This window comes from Lotus japonicus, chromosome 1 (genome assembly GCF_012489685.1).
Source record: "Lotus japonicus ecotype B-129 chromosome 1, LjGifu_v1.2".
NCBI classification, from domain to species: domain Eukaryota; kingdom Viridiplantae; phylum Streptophyta; class Magnoliopsida; order Fabales; family Fabaceae; genus Lotus; species Lotus japonicus.
This window is the reverse complement of record NC_080041.1, coordinates 31,329,280-31,349,344: the sequence shown is the minus strand read 5'-3', so window position 1 is coordinate 31,349,344 and position 20,065 is coordinate 31,329,280. Positions and strand designations below refer to the sequence as shown.

At 40.3% G+C, this 20,065-nt stretch overlaps 1 long non-coding RNA gene across 1 annotated transcript; it reads left to right on the top strand.

Moving 5' to 3' along the window:
* Positions 1-13,162: 13,162 nt before the first annotated feature.
* Positions 13,163-19,883, top strand: LOC130734391 (uncharacterized). Its single transcript, XR_009017927.1, has 2 exons — positions 13,163-17,040; positions 17,526-19,883. It is a non-coding gene; the product is annotated as an uncharacterized LOC130734391 (long non-coding RNA).
* Positions 19,884-20,065: the final 182 nt, after the last annotated feature.

The window sequence follows — 20,065 nt, the reverse complement described above, 5'->3', positions numbered from 1 at the left end:
CATGCTGTATTTACTGCCTCTGCCCAAAAGTGCTTAGCCATGCCAGTTTCTTGGAGCATGGTTCTAGCCATCTCCTGAAGAGTTCTATTCTTCCTCTCAACAACACCATTTTGTTGAGGAGTTCTGGGACAAGAGAAATCATGTGTAATTCCATAGGAATCAAACAGACTCTCAAACTTGTCATTCTCAAACTCTCCACCATGGTCACTTCTGACACGCACAATTCTACAAGCCTTCTCGTTTTGCACTTGAGCAATGAAGGTAGAGAACACAGCATGAGACTCATCCTTGCGGGTTAGAAACTTTACCCATGTCCAGCGGCTATAGTCATCAACGATAACCATCCCATATCTCTTGCCACCTATAGACTCAGTTTTCACTGGTCCAAACAGGTCGATATGCAGAAGTTCTAACGGCCTTGAGGTTGAGACAACATTCTTTGCCTTGAAAGGGACTTTTGTGAATTTGCCTTTCTGACATGCTTCACAAAGAGCGTCTGAAGCGAACTTCAGATTGGGTAAGCCCCTGACAAGGTTTAGCTTGCTCAGCTGAGAAATCTTTCTCATACTGGCATGCCCTAACCGTCTATGCCATACCCACTGCTCTTCATTAACAGACAGAAGGCACTTCACATTCTGAGCCTCCAACTCAGATAATCTGATCTTATAAATGTTGTTCTTCCTCTTGCTGTTAAACAGAACAGAGCCATCGATCTGACTTACAGCCCGGCAGGACTTTTGATTGAATATAACATCATAACCCTTGTCAGCTAATTGACTTATAGACAATAAGTTATGTGTTAAGCCGTCTACCAATAAAACATTATCAATGCATGGACTACTATCTACACAAATAGTACCAGTACCAATAATTTTACCCTTTTCATTTCCTCCAAAGCCAACTTCGCCTCCAGGCTTAAGTTTCAGCTCTCGGAACATACGCTTTTCTCCCGTCATGTGACGCGAGCATCCACTGTCCAGATACCATGATTGGTGTTTCAGTGGAGCTATCAAGGATATCTGCAACATAGATAATCTTGTCCTTAGGTACCCACTTTCTGGGTCCTCTTTTGTTAGTTACCCCAAAGGTTCTGATCACCTTGGGTGTCTCAACATGATATTTTAAAGGAATATTTGCATGATATTTAGTCATAGAGAAAGATCCCTTTTTAAGAGGGTTTTTAGCAACTTCAGCAGGTACAGGATCAGGCAATATGGTACCAGAGGGAACAAAGCATTCATACAAGGATTTAGCTTTAGACACCGAAGGCTCATTTCTAATTGGTTTAGAATAGCCAATGCCATGCATTCCATTTCTGCTTACACCATAGATCATTGAAGCCATTAAGCTTCTATCTACGCTTTTAGCCAGGAATCTTTGAAAAGATTTTTCATACTTAGATTCATGCTTACTATCAGAGGCATCGCAGGCAATAACTTCTTCTAACTTTGCAATTTGATTCTTAAGCACAGAGTTAGAATTAACTAAAGCATGGTTATCATTTTTCAAATCAGATATGATTTTCTCATGTTCAGAAGGAGTTTTAGAAACAGCAGATAAGTTCTTTTTCAGCTTCTTATGCTTAGACAACAAGGAGTTATACTTATCCATGATATCAGACAAAGCATGTTTCAGTTCAGAGGTAGAGAAGGAAGCAAATACCTCATTTTCATCGTCAGAGTCTGGATCTCCTTCTGATTCTGAGTCAGAGTCAACAGCTTCCTTTGACTCTGTTCCTTTGTCTTTGACAATAGCCATGAGTCCTTGGACTTCACCATCAGAGTCAACATCCTCTGACTCTGATTCATCGAATGTCACCATCAGACTCTTCTTGGTCTTGAAGTGCTTCTTTGGCTTCTTGTCCTTCTTCAATTTTGGACAGTCACTTTTGTAGTGCCCTGATTCTTTGCACTCAAAGCAAGTGACTTCCTTGATTGATGACTTCTTCTGACCTGAGGATTCAGACTTTCCTCTTGCCTTTCCAGAGCCTTTGAACTTGCTCTGCCTGTGCTTCCAGATGCGGTTGAGTCTCTTGGAGATCAGAGTCAGCTCATCTTCATCAGAATCTTCTGATGCTTCTTCAGATTCTTCTTCTTCAGCTTGAAGAGCCTTTGACTTCTCAACCTTAGCCTTTTCAGATTTGGATTTCAAGGCTATGGACTTTTTCCTCAGATCTTGCATCTCTGAGCGCTTCAGCTCATGGCATTTCAAAATGCTGATGAGTTCTTCTAAACTCATATTCTCAACATCTCTCGTGAGCTCTATTGAAGTCACCAAGGGCATCCAACTTTCAGGAAGACACCTGATGACCCTTATGACGTGATCTTTTGTTGTGTAGCTCTTGTTGAGAGGACGTATGCCAGCTACAAGCAGTTGAAATCTGGAGAACATTTCTTCAATGGACTCATTTGGCTCCATGATGAAGGATTCATATTTTTGGATCAAAGACAATGCCTTTGATTCTTTGACTTTCTTGTTTCCTTCATGAGACATCTTCAGAGAATCAAAAATGCCTTTAGCAAACTCACGATCTGTAATCTTCTGGTACTCCTCATAGGAGATAGCACTTAGAAGAATTGCTCTTGCTTTATGATGTTGTGAGTACAGCTTCTTTTGATCTGCAGACATCTCTGACCTTGGGATCTTTTTGCCATCTGCATCAACTGGACGCTCATAGCCATCCACAATAATATCCCAGAGATCTGCATCGAAACCCAGAAAGAAACTTTCCAGTCTATCTTTCCAATATTCGAACCTTTGACCATCGAACATAGGAGGCTTTGCGTTGTAACCATCTCTTTGAGTTTCACTGGTGGTGGCAGCCATTGTTTTTCACACCGGCCCGGATCACTGAACACTGTTAGGTGTGGTAATCAGAACTTGCGCTCTGATACCAATTGAAGGTATGAAAAACGGTAGAAAGGGGGGTTTGAATAACGTTTTCAGTACAAAAACTACCACCTTAAAGATTTTAACAAATCTTTTCGAGAACTAAGTGCAAAAGATAGAGATAGAAAAGCACACAAGGATTTTATCCTGGTTCACTTGATAAATCACTCAAGCTACTCCAGTCCACCCGTTAAGGTGATTTCTTCCTTCTTAGAATGAAGGCAATCCACTAATCAGGTAAGAGTTACAACTGCACTTGAAACCTACAAGTGACTAACAATTACACTGACTTAGCTCACACTAAGATTCACTCTCTTAGTCTTCTCTAGGATCCGATCAACCTTGATCTCCTAAAGGAAAATCAAACAACTGTTTGAGGTTGGTGTTTACAAGGGTTTGCTTCTGAATAAGCTGAGTGTAAACTAAAATAAATTACAAGATGAAAGAAAGCTTAGAATATGTCTTGCGCGTGTATTGCTTCAACTTAGTTTCTTCTAGCCGCTTCTTTCAATCTTCAGCCTCTATATATACTCCAAGGATTAGGGTTGAGCGTTGCATGGGAAATGCTACCGTTGGAGGGCAGTTCTGGAAAATCCAGCTTCTGCTGTGGCTGAGAACGTTAGGTAGGTCGTCAGGAAGGTACACTGCTTTTGTACTTGGATAGCGACTTGACCTTTTAACCTAGGAGACTTCTGATCAGAGGAATACTTCATATTGGAACTTGTGAAGCCGGTTGATCAGAGTCAGAGGGAAAGCACAGATCCTCTGACCATTGTATCTTCTGATTCTGAACTCAGAGGGAAGAACATGGCCTTCAGAGTTTCTTGCTTCTGGACTTCAGAGTTTCCACTATTCAGCTTCTGGATCTTCAGAGTCTTCTACACCATCGGAACATCTGAACCTTCAGTGTTTCTTGGTTGTCAGAACTTCTGGATCATCAGAGCTTCTAGCGACTGAGTCCTCATCAGAGTTTGTCTGGCTTCAGATCTTCTGAAGCTTTTCCACTGTTCATACTGAACATGGTGAATGCGAAAGCGTTGCTTGGGTTACCCTTTATACACAGTGCTTCTGATTTGTGTGAAATTGAGTCAGGGTCAGAGCCTGTAAATATCACACTCAGAAAAACACGTTAGAGTACCACAATTGTTCATATAAAAAGGTTAACTTGTAATCATCAAAACATAGAGTTGTACTACTAGATCAAAACTTGATCTTACATCTAGTGGCCACTAGAATTGCCAGGCTATGTTTGCTCAGTGATGACACTTTCTGATTGTGAAAGTTTTTTGTCATATTAGATCATCGCCATAGGAAGTTTGTTTAAGAAAGTTTATGAGTTAGATCTTGTCAATTGTGACGATTATCAAACTGTAAAACATTTTTCATTTCTTCTAATAAAAATTAGGGTCTATAGACCCGTACATGAGAGTTTCCCCCCTTCTTTTCATTGGTCGCCTCATTAAAAACCTTTTTCAAGGAAAAAAGAGTGCGACTTTCTTCTTCTTAACTATAGTATTGCCTCAAACTGGAGGCATTCCACGTGCGGCGCACTGCCCCGCCATCCAACTGTTCCAGCTTGTACGCCCCCGCGCCCACTTCAGCTTTAACCCTAAAAGGGCCTTCCCAATTGGGTGTCAATTTGTTCTTTCCTGAAGTCAGCGTCCTTTCACGCAACACTAAGTCTCCCGCCTTCATCTTTCTAGGGACGACCTTAGTTGCGTATTTTCGGGCGACCCTTAGCTTTCCAGTTTCATTACGCAAGTGTGCCTCTCTTTGCAATTTTGGGAGCATGATCATGTTTGCGATTAAGTTATCATTGTTTTCTTCTTCATTAATGTTTGCAACCCTCCAGCTTTGATTTTCTACCTCCACGGGTAACATGGCGTCTGAACCATAGGTTAGCCTGTACTGCGTTTCTCCAGTGCTGGTTTGGACCGTGGTATTGTACGCCCACAAAACACCGGGCAATTCCTCTGCCCACCATCCTTTCGCCTCATCAAGCTTCTTCTTCAATCCATTTAATATGACCTTGTTAGCCGCCTCAGCCTGGCCGTTTGTCTGAGGATGTTCAACTGAAGTGAATCGCATGTCAATCCCAAGGTCAGCGCAAAAGTCCCTTGTCAATGCGCTGGTAAATTGAGTGCCATTATCCATAACCAATGCCATTGGGACTCCAAAACGACACACAACACGTCTCCACAAAAAGTTTCGCACCTTGGCAGCAGTGATTGTGGCGAGTGCCTCAGCCTCTATCCACTTGGTGAAATAATCTACTGCCACCACGATGAACTTCATTTGAGCCTTCGCCTTTGGAAAGGGTCCCAAAATGTTCGTTCCCCACATGGCGAAGGGCCACGGGGCGGTCATTGTTGTGAGTTGCTCTGGTGGTGCCCTGTGTATATCGGAAAAAACTTGACACTTTGAACACTTCTTCACATATTCAAGGCAATCTTTCTTGATGGTTGACCAATAGAATCCCGCCCTAAGGACTTTCACGGCCAAAGACCGCCCCCCAATATGGCTTGAGCAGACTCCTTCATGAACCTCAACCATTATTTCTTGAGATTTGGCGGTATCCACAGATTTAAGCATTGGAGACATAATTCCCCGCCTATACAGTTGTCCACCAACCAGCCTTTTTTCCTTAGTGTTTTTGCTTTCATCTTGAGGTTGCTGACTTAAGAATTCGATGATTGGGTCCATCCAAGATGGTTCCCCATTTCTTATAGCCTTTGCCACTTTGAACTCTACCATGTCTGTACTTGGATGGGGCAATATTTCTTGTATTACAGTTTGGTAGTTTCCGAGTCGCCCAGTGCTAGCCAATTTTGCCAATGCATCCGCACGCTCGTTTTGACTTCTTGGAATGTGCTCGATCCTGACATGTCTGATCGCCTGCATAAGCCTTTGAACAATTTCTAGGTACCTGGACAGTTGTGGGTCCTTCACTTGATATTCGTCGTGCACTTGCTTTACCACCAACTGGGAGTCGCCCTTTATATATAATTTTTGCACTCCCAATTCAATGGCGAGTATTAAACCCGCTATTAGTGCTTCATATTCGGATTGGTTGTTGCTCGCCCTGAATCCAAACTTTAATGATTGCTCAATCAGCATTTTATCCGGGCTTTCGATTGACACGCCAGCCCCACTCCCTGATTCGTTGGACGAACCATCAACTGAAAGTACCCATTCTGCATTCTCTTTGTCACCCTCCGTGGGTGTTAACTCTGCTACAAAGTCAACCAGACTCTGAATTGTGACTTGTCCTCTCGGTTCATAGAAGATGTCATATTCCGATAGTTCAACCGACCAACTAACCAGTCGCCCTGATAAATCACGCTTTTGCAAAACTTGTCTCAAAGGAATGTCAGTCTTGACCTTTATTTGAAAACTCTGAAAGTACGGCCGAAGTCGCCTGGCCGTCTTTAGGATTGCCAGCGCTGCCTTTTCTATTTTTTGGTAACGCACTTCTGCCCCTTGTAGTGTGTGACTTACAAAGTATATGATTTTATATTGCTTGTTTTCTTCTTGGAGCAAGACTGTGCTAACCGCCGCATCAGTGACCGCCAAGTAAAGAATTAAAGGAATCCTTGGCGTTGGCTTAGCTAGCATAGGCGGCGAGGCCAACAACTTCTTAAGCTGCTGGAAGGCCTCTTCGCACGCCCTCGTCCATTGGAAAGTTGTATTCTTTTTTAAGCATGCAAAAAATGGCGCCGCCCTATCACCTGCTTTTGGAAAAAAGCGAGATAAAGCCGCCAACCTTCCTGTTAACCTCTGGACCTCACGAATATTGGACGGGCTTTTCATGTCTACTATAGCTTTGCATTTGTCAGGATTAACCTCGATCCCCCTTGAAGTGATCATGAATCCTAAGAACTTGCCAACTAAAATTCCAAATGAACATTTCTCTGGATTCAGTCTCATGTTGTATTTCCGAATCTGTGCAAATGCCTCGGCCAAGTCTTCGTGATGCTCGCCCCCTTTGACAGTTTTAACAATCATGTCATCCACATACACTTCCATGTTTCTTCCCACTTGACTTGCAAAAACCTTGTCCATCAATCGCTGGTAGGTCGTTCCTGCATTCTTCAAACCAAAAGGCATTGTCTTGTAACAATAGTTCGCCTGACTTGTCATGAACGCCGTTTTCTCCTCATCAGGGCGATACATCATAATTTGGTTGTACCCTGAATATGCATCCATCAAACTGAGCATTTCATTCCCAGAAGCCCTATCTACTAACTTGTCCACGTTTGGGAGCGGATAAGAATCCTTTGGGCAAACTTTGTTTAGACTTGTGTAATCTGTACACATTCTCCATTTCCCATTAGCCTTTCGCACCATAACAACGTTTGCCAACCATGTTGGGTATTGAACTTTTCTAATGAAATTTCCTTCAAGTAACTTTTGAGTCTCTATTTGTACTGCCTTGTCCTTTTCCTCGCCCATCCACCTACGAGCCTGTACAATAGGCTTGGCCCCTTGCTGGATTGACAAGTGATGAGATATAACGTTGGGATCAATGCCTGGAACATCCTTAATTGTCCATGCGAATAAGTCCAAATTGTTTTTGAGTAGTTGGACCAATCGGTCCTCTTGTTCCTTTGACAAGGTGCTCCCAATTTTCAAAGCACGCCCAGATATGTGAACAGATTTGGTTTCTTCCGCCGGCTGAGGTCTTAACTCCTCCGAATCATCACGAGAATCCAAATTAAAATCTTCATGTGGAAAAATTTTCGTGACGCGATGTGCTTCCTTGGTTGCCTTCTTACCATAAAGTTCCAAACTTTGTGCATAACATGCTCGGGCGGCCTCTTGATCCACCCTCAAAATCCCCGCCTTTCCATTGCAAGCTGGATACTTTACTGTTAAATGGGCGGTTGAAATTATTGCAAATATTTTGTTCAAAGTATCGCGTCCAAGAAGCACATTATACGTCGCCTTACATGGAAGAACCAAATACTTGTAACGCCCCAATTTCTCAACTGAGGAATCACATTAGTAACCTAACAAAGTCTAAGGACTATTCTGCAATCCCTAAAATCCAAGGGTATTTTTTTTTTTTTGAAAAACAACTAAACACTTCAGCTAAAAGGTTGGAAACATATTATAACTTTATTTAAATAACCTGTTTCCCGATATACAGTAATAATAGTTTACAATACCATAAGTAAGGTTCAGAATAAACATGCGCACTTTAATAGTGGCGGAAGCAAGGCTTTAATAGCAGAGTTCTCTTATAGAAAAGGAGACTCAAACATAGTCCACAAGAAGAGAAGCAAAGCTGCTTCTCACACCTCTACTCCACCGCTTACAACTCGATCTCCAACTCGAGCAGCTAAGCCTCGGCGGAAGGATCTCCATCGCCTAATAGCGTTAAGTGCCCAAACAACAAGTAGCAAATAGAAAGGGTTAACTCCATACAATTACCATGTATAAAAGAGAAAATCATGCTATTCAAACTTAATTACCTGGCATGGTAAATAACTAGCAACATAACTCAACTCATATATCAACAACTTAAACATAGATTAACTCAGATAATAATAACCTCAACCATGTAACATCAAATTAGATATCAATAAACCAATAACTAGAATCCAACAACATAGGGTCAGGTGTTAGTTCCCTATAATGCAACTATATGCTGCTAACAAAATGGATCGATCAATATCGTCTCGCAAGACGGGACAATGATAGGACACACCTCCTCATCGCCACTTATAGCGTCATACATGACGGGACAATCATAGGACACACCTCCTGATCGCCACTTAGCGTCTCACAAGACGGGACAATCATAGGACACACCTCCTGATCGCCACTTATACTTAAGCCCTATATGCCAAGTCAGACAACAACAAAGCCCAACCAAGGACCAATCCAAAGTAACCACATGTTCTATCCACTAGGAAGCATTAATGAAAAAAACCAGTAAACGGCCGAAGCCTGTCAGAAAATGGAGACACACGTCTCAATAAGTTTACTCGGCCGAAGCCTTCAGAAAACATTTAGCACAAGCCTCAGAAACAGTCAACATAAGCAAGCATACAACATTGCAAGAATAATACTCATAATCCAATGCCAATCAATATAAACATCTTCATCTCAAACGCATGCAGTGCGTTTAAAGCAGGCAAGACTCAAAGACACGCTAAAACTGAGTTACCCTTACCTTCGTGAGTAGAAGTTGTGCATGGAAGTTGTGAACCTAGAACAAGGAAACACAATCATCAACACAAGCCTCACTAGGAGCAACACGATCTAATAATACTAATCGAAATCGTAAAGAAGGCTTTTAAAGCTTCAGAGTTCACATTTAGGCACGAATGGACAACGAAGACTTCGCTCGCTAAAACGAGCATAACTCGAGCTACAGAACTCGGAATGACACGAAACCAAAGCCAACATTTCGACAATCGAAAGAGCTACGCTATAGCTCAGATCATAGAGACCCAAAAATTATTTTTGGACACGGTACCCTAACCAATAGGTTTCGGCCACTCTCAAAAATAGGGTTTCCGAACTTTTTCTTCGATCTAAATCGATTCCTAGGTATTCTTAGGTGATATCTAGGCCAAGGAAACTCTCAGAAAAATTATCGAATCGAAAACTGTCGCAGGGGTATTTTGGTCATGATTTTTAGCTCGGAAACTCAAAATCAGAATTTCGAAAAACAAATTAGATGGGGTCGATACCAACGACGATTATGACGACTAATCCTAATGACACTAAGCTCAGTCGAGGGTTTTAAGCCTAAAGGGTGAAACTTTGGCCAAAAATGGGTATTTCAAGCAGAATTGAAACTCGGCGGCAGTTCGGCGAGAATCGCGAAATATAATCCGCTAAACATGCTCTTGGGCACGCAGGGAAGAAATTTAGATAGAAAGATGAAGTTATTTGGATAGTTTTGCAAAAAGCTCAAAACTTAGAGCACAGAAAGACATAGAGAAAAGCGACAGAATTTACGATCAGAGGTAAGGAAAAACATCAGTACCTTGAGGCCTACGCGTAGCAACGAACTGTGCGACGATCAGACAAGAATCAGCGAAAAGCTCTCCTCCCTTCCTCTCCTCCTTGGCCACGGGTTTGGGTGTGTGTGTTGGTGAGGTTTTTGTTTTCTTTTTCATTTCTTTCAAGCTATTTATAGGAAATGGAAAATGCGGAAAAATGAAAATTTCGCGATTCCGATTTTTCCTGCGCATTCCTCTGTGAATTCTAAGATAGGTTCTGGCGACAGAATTCCAGAACTCAAAATAGGTTTCTTGGAATGAAGGCAACGATCTAAAGTCGGTGTAAATCTATTTTACCCGAAAAACTACTTTTTGCAGTTGATGTCGGATGAGAAAACTTCTTTTTGAAGAAAGATTTGAAACATTGAAAGAAATGGGTGTACGCGTGTGGAATCTTCGGTTGAAGCTCCAAATAGAAAAAGTCTTCATCAACCGTTTATTCTAGGTTTCTTGAGCTATCAGGGTTTTAGTTTCGGCAAACCTTCGAGAACTAGAATCGGACGTTCGTGCATTCCAGGGTTTCGCATCGAAACGCTTGTCATGGAAGGATTACGAGAAGTTCTAACATTTCTCTGAAGATTTTTGGAATTAGTTTCCATCGTGTCTTTAAGTGCAAATTAGTCGTTTACTAACGTTTTCGCCCTAAGGCGGAAGTGAATGAAACTCGTGCTGTAGCGACTATATAACTATTCTTAACCATTTCATGAACCTTCTTCTTCATAACGCTAATCCAAACATTAAACACGAGTCAAGTTCCTCTCACGCTTACACATAATCCTATGCGTGAGTTGGAAATTAATTATTTATTTAATTCTAAAATCTTGGGTCTTACAATACTTTACTTGAAATTTCTTCACATATTCGCCCTCACCAAAAGCAGTGTCCAATTCCACATAGCCTCGGACCTTGGCCCGATCGCCTGTGAATCCAAATAAACACCCCGTATATGGCTTTAAGTCTGACTCCTTTAAGCCCACTCTTTCAAATGCATCGCCATATATGATGTCTGCAGAACTGCCTTGGTCTAGAAAAACTTTCTTAGTAACATAGTTATTTACGCGCAGAGTCACCACTATTGGATCATTATCATGCGGAATGACATGATCAAAATCTTTTGGCGAGAAAGTAATAGGAGTATGATTCAGCCAACATTCCCCCTCGTAAGCGTGGTGCACCGAGTTTACTGCCTCGACATATCTTTTCCTTCCTTTGCTAGATACACGCCCGTCGCCAAATCCCCCTGCGATTGATGAGCAAGACCCGGCGGGTACTCCCAACTCCTCAACTACCTCCTTGCCCTTTGACAAATCACCGCCAGTGTTTTTGACTGCTTCTAGCTGTGTATTTTCTCCTGAGACAAAGTTGGACAAATGCCCCGCCTTGATCAGTCGTTCAATCTCCTTGCGCAAGGTCCAGCAATTATCAGTATTGTGTCCCATGGCATTATGAAATTCACACCACTTTGTTGTGTCCACGTTCGCAGGAGGTCGCCTGGGTGGCCTTGGGTATTGGACTACGTTGGTTTGCCCTACTGCTCGCAGGATTGTGCTGAGAGGGGCGTTCAATTTGGTTTGATGACCCTGGGCGGGAGCATTTCCTCCTTGGACCGCCGGATTCACCGAAGCAGGTTGATTGTTCCGATGCCAAGTGTTACTTTGTGGCCCCTGTCTGCCTGCAGGATAAGGCGCCGACCTTGGCTGGCGCGGTGTTTGAGCGGGACGTTGTTCTTTAGAAGCGCGGCCTTTTTCTAATGAAACGTCCGGTTGAGCCCGCCAATTGTCCCTATCTTTTTTAGTTTGCTCATCCTGTTCAACCAAGATAAATTCTTGTACCCGTGCACGCAAATCCATCATATCTTTGGCAGGCCTTCTAGTTAAATCTTTGTTCAACGAGCCGCATCTGAGCCCATTTTTGAAGGCCGCCACACATACGTCTGAACTGGCGTCCTCTAACTGCACTGAAACTCTGCTAAATCGAGCCATGTATGTTTTGATACGCTCGCCCACATGTTGGCAAATATTGAATAAATCAGTTGGGGTTGCCTTTTGTGCTTGATTGGCTGAAAATTGTGTTAGAAACTTAGTTGACAAATCAGTGAATTTGGAAATGGAATATGGAGGTTGTTTAATAAACCAAGTCATGGCCACGCCCTTAAACGTTGAAGGTAACAATCTGCACTTCACAGCGTCGGTCGCCCCGCCAATGACCATTTTAGTATTAAAATACCGTAAATGATCGATTGGGTCGGTATCTCCCCCATACATATCCAAAGTCAGAGTTTGCAAATGCTCTGGAATCTCAACTACAGCGACTATGGCCGCAAAGGGCTTAAAATCCACCACGTCCTCAGCATCCACACGTTGTCCACGCCTTAAGTCGCGCATTTGATCAAGATACTCTACCTGAGCCTGTAAGTGTTCATTCTGACGTTGAACCGCCTGAATAGTGTCCAACACCTGCCTTAGCTCCGCAGATGAGGCTCCAGGTGCATGGTCCTTTGCTTGCACTGGCGTTTCAACATGTGGATCATCCGTCTCCGGAGTGGGAAGCTTTGCCTTAAGATCTAGTTCTGATCTAACTGGCGCGGCCGGCCGTTCCGGGTTGTCCTGCGTCATGGTCGCGTGAGATCGCACCGCCACTGACGCCCCATCGGAGGAAGCCTCATCCTCCATTTTGTGCTGAAGCGCATGTGCCTGGCTTCTGCCTCCACTGTGACGGCCACCACCACGACGTCGTGGTGCCCGCCCACTACAAGAACGTGTCTCCATCAAAGAATAAACTGCCTCTCACGTCAGCAGAAGAACAATCACTGAGTAAGAGCCACATACGGCGTCAATGTTCTGGTCTAAGGTATAACAATAGGAATAAAGTACCCTTGATAAACCCTAGCAGAGCTAAAATAAAGTATGCAATATGTATATAAGGAAATTATCTCATAAATGGTAAAAAAGATCCCTAGTACAAGGTGAGGACACCCTTTTTATAGTAGGAGTTATCTTTATCTAGAATGTTCATGGATTTGGGCCTTACATGCAGGGCCCAAATCCCTATGTTGAATAAGACAAATGCATATGTGTACAATATAACAAGACAAAACAACTTGGGCCCACATCTTCAAGCTGGGGTCAACGTCCTAATCAACCTAGTGTTGGCCTTACCGGGCGGGTCAACGAGCTTGTAATGACCCGCCCGATCCAGGACTATATTTCGGAGGATAATTGTTAGAACTTTTGAAGGCTTTGCTGTCCATTCTGGAAAAACATTTAACTTTGATTTCATTTGAATTTGAATCCGTTTTCTTTTTAAAATGGTTTGGAAAGAATTGGTAATATTCAAAAGGGAAATTTGTTTCTTGCTTATCTATTACGCTGATCTATACTTATTAGTTTTGGTTTGCACTACCAATTATCCTGTCATGAATTCTGTTAAATGCAACATGGTTTTCGGTTCGGGTTTTGGGAAGCATGAAGCTTTGCACCTTGGATGAATGTTTACTGAATTGATGGTGGATGATTCTGATTTAGATAAATTAGCTTAGGCTGATCATAAGGTATCTAACATTGTGTTTTTGCTGTTTAGTTCAGAAACTGTAAGGATTCATCTATAATAGCCACAGTGTCTTTAAGCTTTGTTTCCAACATTAAGAAAAAGAGGATAAGGATAAAAAGATGATATAAGAGGGAGTGGAGCTCACCCAGCAAGAGGCGAGGAAATCATCTCACAAAAGAAACAGGCACCAATTACTTGATGAAATGGAGGTTGATAAAGATGCATCCTGAGCGAGGGCATCTAAAGCAAAAAAATGGCTAGTCTTGAATAGCGAAAAATCTGGAACTGAGACAAAATCCTGGTTTGATCAATCTCTCTTTCAATTCCTCTTAATATTCTTGATATGGCTTTTGGAGTGTGTGATATCAATGATGATTTGATTCCCTTGCTTGAGTCAGATTACCTTTTTGATTATAACATGTGCGTGACTCACTTACAAGTTATAGAAACTTCTATCATGCTGGATTTCTGTCATGTTTTTGTCATATTTTGGATTCAATAAATGACATAGCTTGTCCCATTTGATCTATTTTTAGATGAATATGCATTGATACTAGCATGATAGTTTTCAAACTCATTAAAATGGTTTTGTTTGTTGAATTTAAATGAATTGGAAGATGCAATTAAATTACTTGCCTCTTGTGTTTAATGAATGCCACATGCCTCTTCTATTGTGTTGATTTTCCCTCATGGGGTTTCAGCAAAACCCGTTGGAGATTCAAGTACTTGGTGATTATGGTATTCTCTTTCTTTTCTCCTCCTGTACCCCACCCGTTTGATAATTTGTGTCAATGAAAGTGGGTTCTGAAAGTGATGCTTTATCGTGGATTCCATACATATGAGTAAACTTGCTCGTTTGTGAAGGAAAATTTGGGATTAGGAAATGTGAGTTTGAAGGAGGTATCTCAGTGTGTATTATGTATTTGCTGGATATTCTCTGTGAGTTCAAAGGAGTTAAATGAAGAACAATAGTAATTTGTGCTTTGTGTGTGGGATAGAATGTCTTTTATTGCTAAATTGTGTTGTTAACATCATGATGCTTCGTATTTACCTGAACCATCAAGGCCTGAAAGATCTACATGCATATCAAGTCATAAGTTTCTTCTTTCTTTAAGATGTTTTTATGATTTGACACAAGTGTTATAATCTTATTTAATGTTATCCATGGTTCTTGTATAAGTTTGAATTGTTTCTCTACAAAATAGTCGTAAGAATAAGCATAAATGCAATGAAGCTATTGCAGTTACCCCACACTTTATTATTATTGCAGCTGAGTTATTGACTGTGACACATGTTTTTCAATACACGTGAGGTGGAAAGCAAACATGTTTGTGAACATTGATTTATTAGTTTCATATTTGCTGAATTTTTAAAATTATGGTTCCATTTATAGTACTTGATGTTATTCATGTCTGAATGGTGTAATTTATGTGGAGCCAGAGGTCATCCTTTGCAGAAGTTAACAAATGAAGGGAAAGGTTATTAACTTTTGATATTGCTCAGTTGCTCAAGTTGATATACCTCATACTTTGGAAAGTTTATTAATTATTAATTGTTAGATTAATATTTTCACAGTGTTACTTATTGATTCTTTGTTGTCTTTACTTGCAAAAAGAAAGTAGCTTTAGACTGCTTGTAATACCAAATGGATGAAGGGTGCTCCTTTTTCTTGTGTCATCTATTATTTATCAGGATTGCATGAGTGAAAGTATCAGTGCTGAATATTTTGCGCACACTGCTAGTTTAAGGGAATGAATGCATGAAATATGAATTTACTTATATTGGTTTATAATTAACTTACCTTTATATACACTACTAAGTTTGCACTTGTAGCACTCAAGCTTGTGTTATCTTTTAATAAAGAAGAGTTGATACTAACATGATTTACTGTTTGGAAAATTGAGTTATGCTTTGTCCTATTCTCTATACATGAAGTTATTCTCTGTACATGAAGTTATTTATCATAACTTTGCTTGCTGTTGGATTTTATAGTAACTAATGTACCTGCATTTGAGTGCACTTAATAACTTCTCCTATTGAGGGACATGACAGATCAGGTGGAAGAAGTGGATGATTTGGCTTACTCTGAGGCCACAATTTCAGAGTTAGCATGTGTATTAAATGTGAAAATGAAGGAGAGAAGAGGGAAAAATGCTGAACAATGTGATTTGACATCATGAGTCAGGGCAGTATCATCTTTATTATGCTTCCATACATGCAGTCTGTGCTAGATATATTTAGCATTCAAGTGTCTTTGATGTTAGGCCTTATATTATTTTAGCAGCTTGAAGTTCTGACTAGTAATGCATATGGCAGCAAGTGGGAATGTTCTATATTCTTAATTCTTTTTTAGGCATAACCACTCTTTGATAACATGCTTATTCGAATTGAACATTGCATAAAATTTGGCATGATTAGTTGCAATTGAGCATCATTTGAATTGTTGAAAAGCACACACAATTCTAAGTGATATTAACATCATTTTCTCTATTAATCAACTTTAAAAATGATATTGCTTTATGCTTAGATTTTGTTTTCTGAATTCAAAGTTTCATAAACTCTTTCATATTTTACATCATATGAATCATAAAATTAATCTGCAAATGCTCTCCATGATGTGAAAGTTTAAAATCTATAAGTCAGTTCACTCATATTTATTGAAGCTATTATTCACTAGAAAGCTTTAGAAGCATTCATTTTTTGGGAGTCCTTGAAGTCTCTTGAGGTCTCTTTCTTATCTCTTTCACATGTTATAAAAAAGAAAAACTTCCTCTTATGCACTTTATCATACACCTGCAGTAAAATCTGCTTATTTGTCCATGCTTTCACACTTGCTGTTAGGCAAAGATATTAAATATTTTCATTATGAGGAATATGGAAGATTACTACAGAAATTTACTTAATAAGAGAACCTTACATTTGCTTTTGTGCAGAATTTTGAACTGATGTTACTCTTTTATTCTGTGCTTTTACAAAGTGACACTTGAATCTTACATGCTTATTCAATGGACAGCTGGGGACGAAAAATGAGACTTTTTATAATTGAAAGACCAAACTGCGATTGATTTAATTTACTAGAAAATATATTGTGATGTCTGATATAAGATCCTGAAATATATTTAAGCATGTTCGTTGACTTATGGGAAAATTGATCTTAAAATTCATATTGCCTTTCTCTATGCAAACAGGGTAACTTACCTTATGAGGTATGCTGATTTTAATAGTTTAAGTGAAGAGTAACATCTGGAACTGATAATCAGTTCATAAACATGGGGCATGTGCTCCTCAATCTTTCTCCATTATTTTCTTACTAATTGCTTAGTGGTGTTTTGAGTTATCGCTAAGTTATGCACTACTTTCAACATGTTAAGAATCATAAATGTGTGATACAGGTGATGATTTATAGATCTTTGTTCAATCGTCACACTAATCTTCCTTTTTGGCATAGAAGTTTCTTATCCACTGCTTTGTAGCTCTAGACCCTTGGCTGGACTCCTGCAGGAGCTTTATGAAGGACAAGCTTGAGGAAAGTAAATATAAAAAACCAGCATAACAACTAAAAACGGGAACTGAGACTGCAAGACAAGTAAGCACAATCTCAAAACTAGTTCCCTCTGATGAATAGTGAAAATTATCATATTATTAGATGCTTATGAAGAGTTGAACTCTTTGATGTCTTACTGAATTAATTGTTAGTATGTGGGCTGTCATCTTCACTGTGCTGTGTGATTATAGGATAACAAACTGATTTTCAGAAACATGTTATCAATGGATAGGGTTGTATTCTTTCCGCACATAATTTATCACAAGAAGCTATGAGAAAATATTGCATAACTGCACACCAGTGACATAAAAACAAAAAGGATTATTCATTGGCTCTATAAAGTTTTTGCTGACATGCTCACAAGGAGATGAATTTCGCTTTGAGGCTTTGTTTGAATGCTTTACTTCATGCAATAATGAAATGTGTAACATGTTCTCTTTTCAATTTATATCATGTGAAATTGCTTAGAACATCTAAAAATGGTGTTGCTTTTGAAAGTCCTTAAGAGGATGTTGATTTTGTTTCAGTTTTCAAAAAAGAGGGATAAGAAGAGTGGTTTGATTAATCTGAAAGTAAGGTTATAGAGAATGGTGTTGTTGTAGCTCCATTATTGTGTAACAGTCTCTTTATTATGCTTGTTATGGATTGGAACTTAGAGAAGAGAATAAGTGGTTGACAAAGTGGTTAAGTCTTTACACTTTATGTATGAAGTTCAAATGATCATGTATCTTTTCTCAAACTAATTAGTGGAATGTGGAAAGCATGTGGCTTCAATCTTTTTATAAAATGCTGGTGAGCTCCATCTCTTGCAATGTACATTATGTTGATATGATAGAAGTAAATGTTGGAAATAACTAATTTGGCATGCTGAGTTTGCATATCTAATTAGCTGACTTTGATTTTTTGTTCTAAAGATTATTCATGATGCTTATCTTCAAATGTGATTACCAAGAATTAGCATGTTTTGGGAAGATCAATTCAATGGCATGCTATCACTTTAATGACATATTCTAAATTTCCCTCATACCAAATATCATGTAATATCAAAGAGAAGTTGTTGAGCTCGCCTATAGCATGTTGTTGACGAGCAATGTGAGATGGGCGGGCTAAGTAACATGTTGATAAGCAAGTAGGTTGAGGAAAAGGAAAGGAAGATGCAATTGAGGCATCCCTTCCTGTTACAACAAGTTGTAACATGATATATCAACAACAACAAAAGGAGCAAAGAAAAAAGAAAGAAAAAGAAAAAGAAGAAGAAGAAAACAAGAAAATTGCAGTTATCTCGGGTCGCCCATGGGCGGGTGTTGATTCTGTTTGTTTCCAAACTATAGTGCACAATGACAAAATGTCAAAGGTACAAGCTACCACGTGTAAGCCTTTCGCAATAAGAAAGCGTCGACACTGAGCATACACAGCCTTGGCAATTCTAGTGGCCACTAGAAACCAAGCCCCGTCTGTAAAAGGACTAAGGCCAGTAAAATGTGCCTAAGCCTCGAATTTAAATCGAGCAAATGAATGTAAAGCCTCACCATGGCGAGCCAAGTCTCGGTAAATTTAGCACTAAAAAAAAAAGAATAGAGAAGTTGGCAAAGGGTTTGAGTCTCTTGTTGCAGGTGATCCTCAAATGAAATAATGCGGGCAAAAGACACGCCCAATTTCCAAAGAAGGGATGTACTCATTCGAAAGGAGGCGACCTATAAGAAAGGGAAGTCGATGTAAAAGAAAGCATGGTTTGGCATCTTCTATACTTTCACATTTTTGCATTTTCTGGAATGACTGAAATATGGTTAAGTGCTTAAAAGAATTGTTGCTTAGTTCAAGGTGACAAGATTAAAGAATATAATTATTCACATTTGATTGTTTAACTATTTATTTGATATGTAATTTCCAATATACAAGTTTTCTTGTTCATATAAGATGGATGAGAGAGAAAGAGCAACGCCCAAAGCGTTCAAAATTCTATGATTCGCCATAAAGAGGCGATTAAGCATGATGATTATAATTGTTGGAAAAGCTAATCATTATTTTCAAGTTGACACATGTGAAAGACAGGTAATAGGTCACACAAAGCGTGACGATCTACTTTAGAGAGGTGAGCATGATTTGATTGGCGAGCTTCATGGCAAGTTTTGAGGGACAACATGCAATCATGGGGAGGCGAGACAGTAAAGACACTTTGCCTTCATACTTCAGACGCAGTGTCTTGTCGGCTTGTGGGCTGGTCAGATACTTCCCAAACTCGATTTCACCATCTGGCGGACCACCTCCTCAGGCGTGGACGGTTCGGTGACGCTTATGATTATTAGTCACCCCTTTGGTCGGGTTGTAATTTATTATGCCACTGTTGGCACTTAATTATATAAGTTTCCCCTTGCGGCGGGTTGTATGTTTATGACGCCATGTTGGCGACCTATATGCTTTATAGTGATTTATATACTTTATAGAGGGCGATCTTTATTGCCCAAGTCGAGATTAGAGCAATGTAGCCTGGAAGGCTAGTTGTGGGGGGACATCCTGGGGTGTTGGCCGTAACCGCCAATCGAAGGGTTATCTCTATAACAAGTCATCCATGGGCGACATATGTTCATTAAGACTTGAGACAATTAAGACACTTTCCCATCATACTTCGGGCGCGTGTCTTGTGGGCTTGTAGACTGGGCGGGACCTGCTCATGATAGGATCCGCCCAGAGTTAGACCTTGGCGCGACTATAGGACGGCTAGGCGAGACCTCCATAGGGCGACCAACTCTATGGGCCGAGGATTTTTGAGGCCCAATGGCCCAACTAGTATAACATTAGGATATTGGACCATCCCACTATAAAAGGGGAGGTCATTCATTGTAAAAAGGATCTTCTTTAATATATTACATTCTTATCTTCTCCTAGCTTTGTCTGCTAGGGTTTTGGATAAGGTCTCTTCTTCATATGAGATCTAGGTCCAGAACAGGTTTCATTTATTCTTTCCTTATCTCTTATGCGCTAATCCTGTGAGTTTGGATCAGCCTGCACTAAAATGATCGTATCTTGGGGTACAGTACTCCGAGTCAGGTTCTGATTGAAGGCCTGC